Source organism: Pelobates fuscus, chromosome 1 (genome assembly GCF_036172605.1).
Source record: "Pelobates fuscus isolate aPelFus1 chromosome 1, aPelFus1.pri, whole genome shotgun sequence".
Lineage (NCBI taxonomy): Eukaryota > Metazoa > Chordata > Amphibia > Anura > Pelobatidae > Pelobates > Pelobates fuscus.
Genome location: NC_086317.1, coordinates 23682165 through 23697239, shown reverse-complemented (window position 1 = coordinate 23697239; position 15075 = coordinate 23682165). Strand labels below are relative to the sequence as shown.

General features: G+C 40.4%; 1 long non-coding RNA gene across 1 annotated transcript in view; it reads right to left on the bottom strand.

Moving 5' to 3' along the window:
* Positions 1-14783, bottom strand: part of LOC134586577 (uncharacterized) — a 92756-nt gene extending 77973 nt beyond the window's left edge. Inside the window, exon 1 of the long non-coding RNA XR_010086579.1 lies at positions 14733-14783. This is a non-coding gene — a long non-coding RNA (uncharacterized LOC134586577). The remainder of the gene's footprint in view (positions 1-14732) is intronic.
* Between the last annotated feature and the right edge of the window lie 292 nt (positions 14784-15075).

The window sequence follows — 15075 nt, the reverse complement described above, 5'->3', positions numbered from 1 at the left end:
AAAAGTTCTATGGAGATCGTTCCAGATACAGGGAGTTCCTCAACTCTTGCAAACTTTTAATTGCTTTGAAACCTAGATCCTATCCTACAGAAAGAACTAAAGTTTGTTCGGTTATTTCCTTTCTAAGAGGTGAACCTATGTCATGGGCTCATTCCTTTCTGGAAAACGATGACCCCATTTTAGATTCACTGGATGAATTTTTTGAAGCCATGTCTCTTCTCTATGAAGATCCTAACAAACAAGCTACAGCTGATTTAACAATCAGAACACTACAGCAAAGAAATAGACCCGTTGAAGATTACATTGCTGAATTCAAAAGATGGGCTATAGAAACGCAATGGAATGACATCACATTGCGCAACCAATTTCGAATTGGTTTATCGGAAGCTGTAAAAGATGAATTATCTAGAACAGAACTCCCTACTAATTTGAACGCTCTAATTCGCCTATCAATCAGCATTGACAGAAGATTAAGAGAGAGAAATGCCGAAAAAGCCCTTTCACATTCAAAAGACCGCAAACCTTTCACTCCCTCAAAAGCTCCAGATAAGACTTCCATACCAAGTGAACCTATGGAAATAGGGATAATAAGAAGTCCCCTCACTCCTGAAGAGAAAAATCGAAGACGTCAATTAAACCTATGCATGTATTGTGCCTCTCAAGTTCATTTAGTCTCTGATTGTCCTTCATTGAAACGGATAAAAGGCAGAAGGCAGTCTCACGCCTCTTCCATCCTAAGTGTACTTCCCTCTACAGCAAATACTCAAATGTCCCCTATCGTTCTTGTATTACAGTGGGACAATAAAAGAATTATAACCAAGGCTGTTATCGATTCCGGTGCAAATGGAGTATTCATCGACTCAGCCTTTGTAACAAAGAATAAAATTCCTTGTGTTCGTAAAAGAACTTCTGTACCTGTTAAAGTGATTGACGGGTCCCTCATCTCATCGGGACCAATACTTCATGAATCCATCCCTCTAAAAGTAACCATCAATCATACTCATACGGAAAGTCTTATATTTGATGTCATCTCATCACCATTATTTCCTATTATATTAGGGATCAACTGGTTAAGGAACCACAACCCTCAAATCTCATGGTTTCCCTTCTCTCTTGCATTTGATTCTGATTATTGCAAGAAAACATACTTGCAACGTATTCCAATTCTCCAGTCTACGAAAGAACCAGCTAAAACCTCATGTTGTTCTGACACCGAACTGGAGTCTCCTCCTCCTACAGTCATTGGAATCCTATCTTCTCTTATCGACGACGTTAAAGGTCTCAGTGAAGACGCTCTTGAACTTCCTAAATCAAGTAAATTATCCAAGAAAAACGGTCTCTACTATTTTAAAGACCGGATTTATGTACCTCCCTCTTTCAGAATTAAAGTACTTGAAATTATTCATGATTCTCCTCTGGCAGGTCATCCAGGTATGAAAAAGACCCTTGAATTGTCTAAAAGATACTATTGGTGGCCTCGTCAAGACCAAACTATTGAATCTTATGTCAATTCCTGTTCTGTATGCCAAAGATCCAAACATGTGTCATTGCTAAAGCCTTATCATCCTGACCCTTTCCAAAGAAATGTCACTACTTCTCCTGATCCCATATTGGTCCAGGGTGAAGAAGAATACGAAATTCAAAGTATACTGGATTCAAGGATCCATCGTGGCTCCTTACAATATCTCATCAGATGGAAAGGATATGGTGTTGATGAAGATACATGGGAAAACTCCTCTGTTGTTCATGCTAATAAATTGATTTCCAAATTTCACAAGCATAACCCTTCTAAGCCAACTCAATAGCACCCAGAGGTTGCTCATTAGAGAGGGGGTACTGTAATGCCTTAACTATGGTATCCTCTTACTTCCTGGTTCCACGGAGCCTAGCCACACCCCTGTATGACACGGTCTGCCTATTTAATCTGACTGCACCAGCTGATCAGGGCTGGATTATTGAACTACGTTCCTTACTCACAACCCGGCTACAACTTCGTTGTGAAAGCCTCTGCTACCAGACCGGACTGAAAGACTCTGCAAAGTTCCCTTCACCTCTCCTCATCCACGACTAAAGATTAAACACTCTTCATACGCCTCTGAGGAGATCTCGGGAAACCAGTGTTCTATGTGCCGGAAGCTAAGTAAAACCAATGTGATAAGAGTTTCATCTAAAAGCTGTTATTACCTGTCTCCAAAAGTCCTTCGGTAAAAACAATCCCGTTACAGCTAACTTCAACTCATACTTCATATCAGTTATCTGCATCTGTCTTGCTTCAGTTAAAGTATGGAACAGCTATTGTAATTACTTATCACCTAAACCGTTAACTCTACTAAGAGACTCCTTATTGATTCAGTGTCTGCAATTTATTATCGTTTACTACTTAAAGCTACAGTGCCTGTAACTGTGGACTTCAGTTATCATTTACTACTTAAAGCTACAGTGCCTGTAATTGTGGACTTCAGTTATCATTTACTACTTAAAGCTACAGTGCTTATAATTGTGGACTTCTGTTATCGTTTATTACTTAAAACAACAGTACCTGTAAATTGGAATTAAAGTCATTACCTTTTACTTTCTTTAATAAATATTCAAACTATACGAAATCTGCAGTTGTGTTCCTTCATAACAAATGTTTAGACGTGACAGTAACGTTCAGGGTGCAGTAGATAATAAAAGGTAGAGAACTCACATTTACGAGAGCTATGGCCAGCTCTGGTGTGGAATGCGTACAGCGGTATAATCCCCGCTTATGGGATATGTAGGGAGGGGGTCTCCGTCAGCACCGTCTGGTAGTCCAAAACTCGGAAAAGAAAGTAGAAAGCAACAATAGTGCTCTCAATTTTGATGTGGTTCAGTGTGCAATAGGTAAAGAAAGGTAAAGAACTCACATTTGAGGGAGCTATGGCCAGCTCTGGTGTGGATAGCGTACAGCGGTATAATCCCCGCTTATGGGATATGTAGCAGCAATACGTCCGTCAACACTGTCTGGTAATCCAAGGCTCCAAGATAGAAAGATAAAAAGCAACGATAGTGCTCTCAATTGTGATAAGTTAAGAGAGTAAAATAGAAGATAAAATAATACTCACAAAGAGAGCAGATGTACTGCTCTATGTATAGGCGTTGGTGGTATTATCCCCACCTGGGATTTCTTGGAGTACTGGAACAGTAAAATTGCCAGTGGAAGTAAAAGTAACCAGGAAAGGTTAAAATGCCAGGAATAAGTAAAAAAAGTTTAAAGTGCATAGAGAGTGCAATAAAAAGAGGATTGGTACAGTAAAGTAGCCAAAAAACGTTTATTGTTCTAAAATACACAGTAAAATACAAAATTAAATGACCATATTGAATTAACAATTAAAAGTAAATTTTCAGATGTGTGGGTGATAATATAAGTATTATAAGTCTTTATAAATTATTTAGATGTTAAAACGAAGGTTAGAACAGTGGTTAATTGTATAAATAATGAGTCACGTGACGCGCATTAAGTCCGTCCACTTGGTGTATGGGGGCGTGATCGGGGAGGACAAACTGACTGATCGCGTCATGCGATCAGTCAGGTGCCGTCGGCCATATTGCGGCTAGCGGCAGGGGAGGATGGAGCCAACCACGTCCGCGTGGTTAATGGGGGCGTGGCTGGGGAGGTCAGAATGACTGATCGCGTCATGTGATCCGTCAGAGTGCCGCCGGCCATGATGCGGCTGGCGGCAGGGGAAAAGGGAAGGGGCCAACCACGTACTGGGCATGCGTGGTTGGCGGGAATTAATTAAATACAAAATAAGTAAAGGATAAATAAAATATAAAACATAAATAGAAGAGTATACATAGAAATGCCGATCCTTAATATAAAGGATATCGGCATTTGGATATTTGAAGGGGAATAAGCTATGGATAAGCTTTAGTACATAAATACACAGAGATAAATATTTAAAGATACAGAAATAAGAGTACATAAAATACATAAATGAGATATGTATAGAGAGGTGGAGAGTAGGTAAATATAATCCCAGGCATAATTAATAAAATTAATAAAAGCATGTTTGTAAGGGTTATATTATACCAAAGGTTAAGAGTCTATATATACAGGTTAGATAAAGTTAAACAGGTCAAAATCAACATTTAAGCCAGATGGGGTAAGAGTTTTTAAATTAAAAACCCATTCCATCTCAGCTTTACCAAGTATATTCTTAATGTTACCACCTCTCCATGGTATTATCCATTGGTATTATCCATTTTTTTATACCGATACATTTGAGGAGTCTTGTGTCGTTATTATGTGTGCAGAAGTGTTTGGAGACTGAGTGATTAAGGTAGCCTTTTTTGATATTTCTACGACACAAGACTCCTCAAATGTATCGGTATAAAAAATTTATAATACCATGGAGAGGTGGTAACATTAAGAATATACTTGGTAAAGCTGAGATGGAATGGGTTTTTAATTTAAAAACTCTTACCCCATCTGGCTTAAATGTTGATTTTGACCTGTTTAACTTTATCTAACCTGTATATATAGACTCTTAACCTTTGGTATAATATAACCCTTACAAACATGCTTTTATTAATTATGCCTGGGATTATATTTACCTACTCTCCACCTCTCTATACATATCTCATTTATGTATTTTATGTACTCTTATTTCTGTATCTTTAAATATTTATCTCTGTGTATTTATGTATTAAAGCTCATCCATAGTTTATTCCCCTTTAAATATCCAAATGCCGATATCCTTTATATTAAGCATCGGCATTTCTGTATACTCTTCTATTTATCTTTTATATTTTATTTATCCTTTACTTATTCTTTATTTAATTAATTCCCGCCAACCACGCATGGCCAGTACGTGGTTGGCCCCTTCCCTTTTCCCCTGCCGCCAGCCGCATCATGGCCGGCGGCACTCTGACTGATTGCATGACACGATCAGTCATTCTGACCTCCCCCGCCACGCCCCCATTAACCACGCGGACGTGGTTGACTCCATCCTCCCCTGCCGCCAGCCACAATATGGCTGACGGCACCTGACTGATCGCATGACGCGATCAGTCAGTTTGTCCTCCCCGATCACGCCCCCATACACCACGTGGACGGACTTAATGCGCGTCACGTGACTCATTATTTATACAATTAACCACTGTTTTAACTTTTTTCCTATTACATAGGTAACTGTTCCAGACAGCTTGTGATTTGTATATATCTTAATCCACTCCTTAACGATAACAGTTAAAGAAACAGCACTTTTCCAAATATTCTATATAACAAAACTTAAAAAATGTAAATGTTTCAATTCACAATTTATATAATAAAGTGAATACAAATAGTCAAATTGTTACTTTTAGCAAAAAGCAAAAACAAGCAAGCCCAAAGCAAGCGAAATTTACTAGCGGTTTGGTTGAAAGAGGACCGCACATATTGCCAAATAAAACAGTCTTTATAAAAGAGGGGGCTAGAATAATAAACAAAGTACAATACGTGACTTGATTGACTAATATTTACAAATCTGTGAGCCTGGAAGTATGTATCCTCAAGTATGATTTTGATTGTTCTATTTTGAGCATTGGCCAGTGTTTGTTTATGATTTGTTTCGTATTGAGGGGAGATGCTGCATTATGTGTGGTGACAAATATTGGGTAATTTATATAGTTTACCAGACTTTTTATCACAATGTGTATCATATTTCCTCTGTCCATCTCCCACACTTCCTTCCTTATTTTACTAAGCAGTTTTTTTTCTTGAAAATCTAGTTGTTGGTAGATTCAATTTTAATTCTAAATTCTCAATTCTGAAGACAGTTACTTTTTAACCTCATACCCTGACATTTTGCTATATTATTTATACACATTTTATGATGTTCAATCCTTGCATCCAAAAAGGCCATTTCTATAAAAATTCTTATTATTTTCAAGTTTGTAAACTGTCCTTTTGGCCCACAGAGATTTTTAAATCCAAGAATGCATTGGGTCGTGTTTTACATTCATGGGTAAAACAGAAACCAATGTCAGTCTTGTTACCATAATCCAGAAAGGAGCTGAATGTAATTTAATTTACTTGACATCCACCAAATGAGGTCAGCGTCTATAAATCTCTCATAGATCTCAGTGTTAATTTCGTCGACTAACAATTTTCATCAGATATAGTCGACCAAGATTTCAGAGATTTAGGAAACTAAAATACAACTAAAACTAAAACAATTCAGATTACTAAAATACGACTGAAATTAAAATGTCTTTTTAGTCAAAAGACTATGACAAAAACTAAATAGATTTTTGCCGCAAAAATTAACACTGGCGGGTAACACAAATGGGGGAGGAGAGGAAATGAGACACATGGGGGGGCTGGTGGATTGGGGGACACAAAGAGGCTGGGGAAGGGGCAAAAAAGACAGATAGGATTTAACCAAAAACCCATTAGATTTTAGTTGTGTCGACTAAAATCTACTGGAGATTTAGTCGACTAAAACTAGACTAAAACTAAAACAATTTAGATGATTAAAATACGACTAAAACTAAAATGGCTTTTTAAGTAAAAGCTTAATTAAACTTTACTGTCAAAATTAACACTGACCTATCACACAGATTGCCCCTCTCAGACACAGGCTGATCCCCTCACACACAGACTGATCCCCTCACACACAGACTGCCACCCTCACACACAGACTGATCCCCTCACACACAGACTGATCCCCTCACACACAGACTGCCACCCTCACACACAGACTGATCCCCTCACACACAGACTGCCACCCTCACACACAGACTGATCCCCTCACACACAGACTGATCCCCTCACACACAGACTGATCCCCTCACACACAGACTGCCACCCTCACACACAGACTGATCCCCTCACACACAGACTGCCACCCTCACACACAGACTGATCCCCTCACACACAGACTGCCACCCTCACACACAGACTGATCCCCTCACACACAGACTGCCACCCTCACACACAGACTGCCACCCTCACACACAGACTGATCCCCTCACACACAGACTGATCCCCTCACACACAGACTGCCACCCTCACACACAGACTGATCCCCTCACACACAGACTGATCCCCTCACACACAGACTGATCCCCTCACACACAGACTGATCCCCTCACACACAGACTGATCCCCTCACACACAGACTGCCACCCTCACACACAGACTGCCACCCTCACACACAGACTGATCCCCTCACACACAGACTGCCACCCTCACACAGACTGATCCCCTCACACACAGACTGATCCCCTCACACACAGACTGATCCCCTCACACACAGACTGCCACCCTCAAACACAGACTGCCACCCTCACACACAGACTGATCCCCTCACACACAGACTGCCACCCTCACACACAGACTGCCACCCTCACACACAGACTGATCCCTTCACACACAGACTGATCCCCTCACACACAGACTGCCACCCTCACACACAGACTGCCACCCTCACACACAGACTGCCACCCTCACACACAGACTGATCCCCTCACACAGACTGCCACCCTCCACAGACTGATCCCCTCACACACAGACTGCCACCCTCACACACAGACTGATCCCCTCATACACAGACTGCCACCCTCACACAGACTGATCCCCTCACACACAGACGGCCACCCTCACACAGACTGATCCCCTCACACACAGACTGATCCCCTCACACACAGATTGCCCCTCTCAGACACAGGCTGATCCCCTCACACGCAGATTGCCCCTGTCAGACACAGACTGCCCCCCTCACACTCAAACACACATAGAAAATAATGTAGAATAGAAAATAGAAAAAAAAGGAGGAAAAAATGATAAATTGTAGTACATTTTTTAAAAAAAAAAAGTGAAGTTACTGCGGCACTGGTGGACGGTAAGGAAATTTTACCATCAACAAAGATACAAAAGTGGGCAGTAGGTATTAGAAGGTTGACTACCCCTGCTTTACACTGATTAATAGAGTATAATTTCCAGGTAATAGAGCAATTTTGGTTTGAAATATACAATATCCTTGTATATTTAGGCCGAGATCATACAGTCATACAGTCTGAAATGTTTACATAAAGATTACACTGTAATAATAGATTTGATAGATGCTGTAAACACAGTTTAACAAATGAAAGGAATAACTGTAAAAGTGCAATCACATTGTTGCATGACAAACACACCATAATCCCAAAACAAACAAAAATGTAAGAATGATTTATGGCACTGACCAGTTCTCTCAATTATTATACAGTGCCACCTGCTGGCTAAACAAATAAAATAACTATTTACTACAGGGGCGCCCAAGAGGTAGATCCCAGATGTTCTAAAGGCATGCAAAGCATCATGGGAGTTGTAGTTCTACACCACTGACTAACTTAATATCTGCTAAAGCGTGCTAGGTTATATTAAAACACCATTAAACTTCATCTCTACATAGTGCTTACAGAATTGCCTGCAAAACAATACATTGAATAAATATATCTAATTAAATTATGGTCCTTTCTCATATGGTAGAATGCCGATGGCACAGACCCGTTTGCCAACAAATAAATTGCATAGCAGGACAGGAGAACCCACCTACAGGTAAATTCTCTGCTATCAGGTGAACACATTAGGACACATCTCCATCAGCAGTGCTGACATACTTCATAGAAATCAATTAGCACAACCTGGCCATAGACTGTCACTGGGTCATAGAACATATTTAGCATGTTCTACATTCACAGCAAGGGCGGGCATGGTAGAGTCTTCTTGAGCTGAATTTCAAGTTTATTCACAAACACCAGATTATATGTTTCGATATTTTGATTTCTGTTTGCAATAATACAGTATTTGGTGGATAAATCATTCCTGTATCCATCAAATCTGAAGTGTCGAGCAGAAGCTTCAGGGTTACTCGTCGTCACAAACTCGCCTTTTTCCTGGTGAAATATCAGATTCGAATCTTCACACGGATAGTATCATATGATGCAAGTTTCAGGCTAGAATCTAAATCACAGCTTTTATTCCCTAAACCCCCGAATTGGAGATAATTCAAAACTGAGAAAAGAAGGGTAGGTTGTAGTGAATATTCCAGAGTAAATGTGGTTCTATAGTAAAATGTAACTTGTATTACTAAAATGTAAAATAGTTCATCGATTCCTGATACCGGGATATTAGAAGTAATGAATGGAGAATGACAGTACATTAGAAATCTCATTATCTGAGGTGGAGACAAGGAAGGCGGACAGATCACTGTCATTATTTGCCATCACTTAGAGAAGTACTGAACCTACTCCTGGAAAATAAAGCGCACGAACTATCACATAGAAGTAACTCGCACCTCTTTGCACAATTGAAGTATGATTGGGATATGTGGGAAAACGAAATTTAAAAAGCCTATAATCTGTAACAATTTGTCCTATTGTTGCAATGTATCACTCAAATTGTATGCCTTATATATTACTAAATTAACCGTCACATTGGATGGATCTCCCCTTCCCTCTTCCAAGTTTCCCTCCCCTTCCCAACCCTTATTACAATGTTTTTATAATTTGTTGTAATCTTACAAAAAAAAATTTTTTTTTTCAATAAAAACTATTTGAAAAGATAACTGTCATTATTCATTTTAAAGTCCCCCACCTAATGCCCACCCACAGTTATTTAACCATCCCCATCTCCTGGTTTTAAAAGTTTAGTAGAGATGTCCTCACCTGCTGTATGGGAAGGCTTTAAACCTCCCTTATGGTATTATGCACGTCGTACTGACCTCCATAGGGTTTTAATTAATTTATTATTATTATTTATTTATTTTTTAACCTGGTGTCTGGTTAGGAAGCGCTGGTCAATCACAACATATTTGCTATACACTATAGTGCTATTTGCTATATGCTGTGTGCTTAGGGTGCACTGACCCCTGCGTGCAAAGACCGGGTGACCGGCTCTGGGAGCACACAGCGCTCCCCTCCGGCCAAACACTCTGGGGCTTGCTGGAGGCTGTGTGGAGGGGAAACGGAATATGAATCACGTCAGTTGTAAAGCACAGTGTGGCTGGTGTGTCGGCACCCTAGTAATGGGGCTGGGCTGCAGGATTGGGACTCCACAGAGCAAGACATGCATGCTCAGGCCTGAGTAGGTATGTAATTGTGACTGAGTATGTAATCGTGACTGTATGTATGACTGTATTCCTGTGTCTGTATGCCAGTGTACCTGCATGTGTAGAGTGTATGACTGTGTGTCTGTATGACTGTTTTTGTTTGTGTGCCTTTTCGGTTTGTCTGTCTGTATATCTTTGTAACTGTATGCCTGAATAACTATGTCTGTGTTCCTGTATGATTGTTTGTGTGTTTTGTATGTTTGTGTATTTGTGCATGTATGGTTTTCCGGCTTTTGTATGGGAGGAAAGTTAACACCCATAGTGTTAACAGAACTGGACATAATTGCATGCTCTATACACAGTACAGATCATCCGCAGACCTGACAGGCATCATAGGACATGATTTGGTACAATGCAGATCCACAAAGACCCCCTAGAAACACTAGTTTGGCATGCGCTATATCCACCATAGACAATGAGATGACAAACTCTACATCCACAGTGAGAGCAACACACACAGAGGCTGGAGAGGGAGAAAGAGACACAAAAAGGGACTGTGAGAGCTAAAGGGACACAGAAAGGAGATGAGATGGCAGAAAGGGACTCACAAATTGGGTGGAGAGGGGAAGGCACGCACAAAGGGGCTGTAGAGAGTAAAGGGACACACAAAGGGGCTGGGGTGGAGAACCAAACAAGGAGGCTGAGGGATAAGTAAAAGACACAGAAGGTGCACTATATTGGGTAAGCCATTCAAAAGAGGGGAAAAGAAACAAAAAATGCTCAAAGTGTTAGGAAATTCAAAAGGGTGCTTGTGAAAACTCATTTTTTGGAAGGGGGATAGCAAAATGTATCTTTGCCTGTATAGTCAAAAATCTTTGCACCGGCTGTGTTTGTCAGCGACAGACCAGTAATCATTCCTAGAGTGTGAATGAGGATGAGTAAAGCTTTTTGGACTGCATCTCTTTCTGCAAAGAATGATAGCAATAAAAACCTTTTTCTTTGATTCTGGAGTTAATCAAAATAGGTTATTTACTAAACAGTGACGTGTGCTGATTGACATGATCGGCAAATGGAAACAACTGTCAATGCCTGTATTGTTTGTTTTACCTGTGTGCGTTCATGGCTGTACTATAAACGCTTACCAACCTAGAGTGCATCGATCAGGAGGACTGTAATAAGAAAACAGATACATAATAACCTGCAAACAGGTTATATGACGCGCTTTTCATTAAAACCTCTTTTTCCCCTAATTTATGTGTCAGACGGTTAGCCTTTAAACCTGTTCATGATTCTAGCTCTCTTTTACTTGCACGACAATGAATTCTGCACTCAGTGCACTGATCAGTTCATTCTGTCATTTCGTTTTATTTGTATCACGAGGCACTTGGAGTTTCCCCACAGTGACATACGTCAGCAATTCCTTGCCAGCTTTAAAGGAACACTATAGTGCCAGGTGTACAAACCTGTATTACTGAATCTATAGTTGCAATTACACTATTTAGCCCCCGTGATGATCTCAGCCAATCCAATGCTTTCCCATATTATAGCATAGGGAGGCTACGCATCATGAACCCTTGCATCTCAGCGTTTCCATGCAGAGCATGGAGGCACTGAACGTAGGTGAGACCCAGGAAGCACCTGTCTGAGTGACTTCGACTAGAGATGTTCCTAAGCAATAATGTAAAAGTTGCCTTTTCTCTGAAAAGGTAATGTTTACATTAAAAAAACCTGCAGGGGCATGCTTTAAACACCAGAACAACTACATTAATCTATAGAGTCCCTTTAATGCCAGTGTTACACAGATTCCTTGCTTTGCAATAGATATATCCTCACATGACTGAAGAAAGGTTTGATGATTAATTGTGGTGCTGCAACACCAAGCCTCGCTATATATAGACACTATGCAATGCTGGTCACCAGAGAGTGTGTGTAATAATTTAAATTCCTGTACTGCATTGTGGGTAATGTCACACGGTGCAAAAAAAAGGATTGTATATCCCATCCTGCCTGAGAGTCGAGGGAGTTGCAATCAAGGTGTCACACACTGCATCCGTGGGTTAATGCCATTAAACCTAACTTATGTCTGGAGTGCTGATAACACAGGAATCTGATAGCAAGCTCTAGAGTTCCCAAACCCGTCTCCCCCCACACACACACCCACCTTCCACCTGTCCAGGATTTAGGGATTACCCAGTCGTGTCTAAGGTGTTTTTTGTTTTTTTCTAAAAACACCTTAGAACCAACTGGGTAATCCCTAAATCCTAGACTGGGAGGGGGGGGCGTGAAGACTGGGAGGGGGGCGTGAGAACTGGTAGGGGGCGTGGGGACTAGTTTGGGTACCACTCAGTAATGATGTCACAGGACATTTGGCATGATTTGCACCCATAGTGTTAACAGAACTGGACATAATTGCATGCTCTATACACAGTACAGATCATCCGCAGACCTGACAGGCATCATAGGACATGATTTGGTACAATGCAGATCCACAAAGACCCCCTAGAAACACTAGTTTGGCATGCGCTATATCCACCATAGACAATGAGATGACAAACTCTACATCCACAGTGAGACAGCCAAACTACCTCAACCCCGTGCTCTATATATCCACAGCAATGAAGTCTTTGGACATCATGTGGCATAGTGTACAGCCGAAGGGTAAGGGTGGAGGGAAGTTTCCCAGGGCAAAGGAAATGATCACATTATGGTGCAATCATAAAACATGGTCAAGAGAATATGAAATCACTTTTTTGTCAGAGTTCTGAAGAAGGCAGCTGACAGTCAGTCACCACCGAGGCGGGTTCTATTCTTCTAGTGGGCACAGATTCTTCACCTGGAACAACCAGGATTCTAAATATCCCATACCTCAGATGTCAATAGCAGCTGGACAGAGGATGCACATCTCTAATGCATATAATTAATTGTTGCAAAAAAAAAAAACGCATTTAAAGGGACACTATTGGTAGTTAGGCCCTTAGAGTGCACTTTGAAGTGGACTAGGAGAACTGTCCCTGCCCCATTAATCCTGCAATTATAGAAACTGCAATATTTACATTGTAGATTTACGATTGCCTCTAGTGGCCGTATCCCAGCCAGCCATTAAAGAAGCTTTCTCGATGATGTTCACTGCCGATCCAGTCATGTAATCGCAATGTCATCATGATCACATGGCTCGCATGGGCAGGGTTTCTAGCAGGGTGACTGCCTCGATAGGCAGAGTAACAAAAAAAAAGCCTAATCAGATTGTTGGATGATATCCTAAATGGTAACAGGCTGTGTATGCTGCCTCCTTCATTCCCCGAGCTCAGCTCCAGCTCCTCCCCACCGAGCCCCCCTAGGACCCTGCCACTGCCAGCCTCTGCCTTGGAGACAGGCTAACCATGGCAGCATCTAAAACTAATTTTGGGACACCAGCCCCTGTCATGGCATGCACTGATCTGCTTCTCTGACCCTATAGTGTTAGAAGCCCCCCAGCCACATAGTGACAGGCACCACTGTAACATCGGGAGACTTTCACTGACGCAGCCCGGCCACTGGACAAACTGCTCATTTTATTTTTTTTATAAAACATTTTCTTCTGAGTTATCACCTCAGGGAAATATTGTATAATTAAAATACTATCTAGCATTTTACTTTAATAATGATTTTAAAAATAATGCTTTGGCGACATCTTGTGGCTAAATTTTTTATTACGTTGTAATTTGAATTTAGCCTCAAAACAACCAACTTATTAAACTAATTAATAGGAATCTGTCTAAATACATTATTTAGATATATGGCATCAACATAGGGACCGTAATAGAGCCATATAGACATATTCCTATTTATGATTAAAATCATTTAGTCAAATTTAGTTAAATCCACGTGTCCAGTCTGGCGCCTCACCAACTTGAAATGTCACTAGACGCCACTAATCAGGGAGTTAATGAGTTACATGAGGGCTGGGCAGCAAGAGCTTTGCCAATGATTGCATAACTCCTGTTCAGTGAGTCTGAAGTTAATATTCTGTGTGTGCTGACGACAGAGGCAAAGTTGCTCAACACTCACAGCTCCAGCCAGGAAGAGAGTATTCCATTTGACATACGAGTCAGCCCAGTAAGGTGGCCCCAAACAGAATAAAATATATTTATCTCCAAAATTAAACATTTAAAAGATACTTTACATATGAAATTCAACCTAAATTCTCACTTTAGTATATAACTCTGCAAGTCTTATAACCTGAACAAGTATAGCTATTCTACAATGTTGTGATGATGTTGAATGAGCACAGGAAAGTTTTTTTTACTTCCATCAATAGTAGATTGGCAGTCAGCCTGCAAACCTAATGTAAAAAATAGACAGTGTGACGGAAAAGTCCCAAATGAGTCAACATGTAAATATGCAAATGTCGCCAGCCCTTTGGCCGTTCACCACAACTGAATAAAGCATCCAATTTGAAAACTATGAGAACGTAGTTACATTAGGAAAGAAAATTCAAAAAGGTGCAATCTTTACATGTATTATACACACAAGCTAAACATTTCAAGATTATTCGTAAGTCCGTGCAATCATCAGTAACTGGAAATTCCAGTGAATTTTGTAAAGTTTGCTGTAGCAATGTCGGTTGGAGGTCGAACAATAAATACTTTGCAAACTACAGTCCTGTAGAAAACAGATAAAAAAACAAAAACCTGCAAACAGGGTAAATGACATTACCTTTACCAAGTTGTCCGTCAGGTAGGAATAACCCGTGTGATGACTTAGAAAGTCTCTGTCTGTCTTTCATGGAACCTGCTTGCTCATTTATAAACTCAACTTTTTTTTTTTTTTTTTTTTTTTTTTACTTCCAATGAGATTCCTGCTTTCTGTTCGGCTTATGCTAATTAATTCTGCAATTTTCTTTCATCATCTAGCTCTGTGACATACTTTTATTTGTATCACATGACACCCGTGGAGTTTCCCACAGTCACATGTCACAAATTCCTTGAATGCTTTTTGTGTATTTTTTTTTACCTACTTGAAGGCCTTAGGTAAACATATCCCTCCATGTCGCAGTCTT